Below are 3,079 nucleotides of genomic sequence, written 5' to 3'. Positions count from 1 at the left end.
AACTTCTATTTTATATATATAAAGTCAGGTGAATTTTTTTAAAAAAAAAACAATTACAATATTTGTTTCCTATTAAGGTGAATGTGCATCCTGGACCTCTTGCCCACTGGATTTTTTGGCTTTATTAGGACACTTAAAATCTTCCTTGAAGCTTTTGAACAAACATTTCTTTTAAGTGGTTGAGTGCCCTCTATTTTGTTAGAAAGATGTATAAGTTTCAAACTTGGGGTAGACTGAGACAGAGCTATCAAAACTTAGAATCTCTGCTACAGAACTTCATTTGCTCTTCAACTCTCCTCCAAATTTGAGAGCCAAGTTAAATTTGAAATTTATTTCTTTTAATACATTCCTGAAAAATGAACTGCTTTCATCTTTACCATTTTGACCAGTTTATAGACTCCTTTTTTTGTCTTTTAGCATTAAAAAGGAAATCGTGGACTATCAGGAGTTTCTGTTAGCCCTTATGCCCCTGGAAAATTAACCCATCTGATATTTAGACTTACAGATGAACATTTTGATGTCATGCTTCCAGTTTCAAGAACAGAAGTATGGGGGACAAGGATGGATAATCTGAACTTCAACCCTGAAGAATGAAGTAGTAGACTTCTCCAAAATGTTGGATAAAAATAGTTTAAATCTAGCATAACTGCTTGAAAGAAGAACAGTGAGGATCAAATGAATAAAGACAAAGAGATGGGTGAAAGGAAAACAAAACTAAGGAGTTTTTAATGTGAATGTCTTTAAAAGACTCCCTCGGTATACATATGTGTACATATGTGTATATATGCATATATACATATATATGTATTTCACAAGCAATTTATCTGTAACTGTCTATAAATGTTAATGATACATCTTTCTATTGTAGGGGTTTGTAAAAATATAAGGGATTTTCTAACTGACTAATTCGTTAAATGGCTGTAGGAAATCACACTACAGTTACTGAATTCATTCTTGTGGGATTGACAGATCGTCCAGAGCTTCAAGTCCCTCTTTTTATGCTCTTCCTAGCAATCTATTTTGTTACATTGGTAGGGAATATTGGAATGATTATTTTAATCCAGGTTGATTCCCGCCTTCAAACCACTATGTACTTTTTCCTCAGTAACTTGTCCTTCTTAAATCTTTGTTATGCCACAGTCTTTGCTCCAAAAATGTTGGTAAACTACTTGTCAGAGACTAAAACCATTTCCTTTGCCGGATGCATTGCTCAATGTTTCCTCTTCATCTTGTATGTATCCTCCGAGAGCATCCTGCTGGCTGTCATGGCATTTGATCGATACATGGCAATCTGCAACCCACTGCTTTACAACATCATTGTGACCAAGAAGCTCTCTGTCAATCTTGTGGTTGGGTCCTACCTCGGAGGAATCATAAACTCACTGTCACACACAGGGAGCTTGCTGAGATTGCCTTTCTGCAGCCCCAGTGTTGTGAACCATTACTTTTGTGATGTTCCTCCGCTGCTGAAGCTCTCCTGTGCTGATACTCATATTAATGAGATCCTCCTTTTCACCCTCTCTGGGATTCTAGCTATCATCACCTTTCTGTTCATCATCATCTCCTACATCTTCATCGTGGCTACCATACTGAGGGTCCCCTCTGAGGGGAGACAGAAAGCTTTTTCCACTTTGTGCCTCCTATCTGACAGCCGTGACCTTGTTTTACAGCTCAGCTAGCTTCAGCTACGTCCAGCCAACATCTCTGCATTCTCTGGATCAGGAGAAAGTAGTGGCCGTATTTTACACCTTGGTAATTTCCATGTTGAATCCGCTGATATACGGCCTGAGGAACAAAGATGTGAAGGAGGCCTTGAAGAAAGTCATGACTTGAAAAAATTACTTCCATAGGTGATTTTGACAAGTGAGAGGGAGAAAATAACTTATTATGATAGGACTAAAAATGAAACATGGCATAATGGTAACGATGCTTGGCAAAGTGCTTTCTTTGAAATTCTTATATGTTTGTGAAGTAGTAACGCTCACACCCAGCATTTAAGTGGGGTACAAATAGGCAAAAAAAGAATATGTATTTATGTAGGTATATATAAAGATATTACATTTTATAGCTATAAGATATTCAATATATTACTGTGCCAATGACTAATTGGTGAGTAATGACTAATATAAAAACATGAGACATGAGTCCTTTTTCATGGGACACTATGTACAATAATAATAATAACTAATAATTATGGTATTTATTTAGTGCATACTATGTGCCAAGCACTGATCTAAGTGCTGGGATAGATACTGTGTAATCAGGTTGTCCCATGTGGGGCTCACACTTTTAATTCCCATTTTACAGATGAGGTAACTCAACTACAAAGAAGTTAAGTGACTTGCCCAAGGTCACACAGCTTACAGGTGGCAGAGCCAGTATTTAGAACCCACATCCTCTGACTCCGCAGGCCATGCTCTTTCCACTAAGCCACATCCAGTCTAGACTGTGAGCTTGTTGGGGCAGAGAATGTGTCTGATGCTACACTGTACTCTCCCAAGTGCTTAGTACAGTGCTTTGCATACAGTAAGTGATCAATAAATATGAGTTGTAATAATAATAATAATAATAATGATGATGTTCCAAATATATTTTATGGCTTGACAATAAATAAAGATTTGAGGATTAAAGATGTATTTTGTCGCATTGCATTCATTATTAACATATGTGTGCGATGACAAGATTATTTACTGAGAGCTAAGGAAGAAACAATTGCCTTTTCAAAAAAATAGCTTTCCCCATGTGAGGAGATCGGAAGACAGCGGAATATTGAACTAGCTGGTGAAAGATCTTAATTGAATCAGAATCACAGGTAATTTGTCATCATCATCATTATCATCCGCTCGTATTGAGACATCAATGTGTGTACATGGACTATAAATTGAATACATTATTAAGAAGTAGAAAGAAAACTCAGAAAAATGGGAACAAAGATTCTAATGGTATTAAATATTATCACACCAAATACCTTGATGCTTTGTATTTGTTAATTGCCAAAGTTATTCACCAAATTCTTTAAATTTGGGATAATGAATTCATATTGCCCTTGTGTAATTCTTGATTTCTATTCTCTCACTAC

The 3,079-nt window shown here is 36.3% G+C and overlaps 1 pseudogene; it reads left to right on the top strand.

Annotated features, from left to right (window-relative positions):
- Nucleotides 1-914: 914 nt before the first annotated feature.
- Nucleotides 915-1,833, top strand: LOC119923025 (annotated as a pseudogene).
- Nucleotides 1,834-3,079: the final 1,246 nt, after the last annotated feature.

This window comes from Tachyglossus aculeatus, unplaced genomic scaffold, assembly GCF_015852505.1.
Source record: "Tachyglossus aculeatus isolate mTacAcu1 unplaced genomic scaffold, mTacAcu1.pri scaffold_136_arrow_ctg1, whole genome shotgun sequence".
Classification (NCBI taxonomy): Eukaryota; Metazoa; Chordata; class Mammalia; order Monotremata; family Tachyglossidae; genus Tachyglossus; species Tachyglossus aculeatus.
This window is presented reverse-complemented; position numbering and strand designations above follow the sequence as displayed.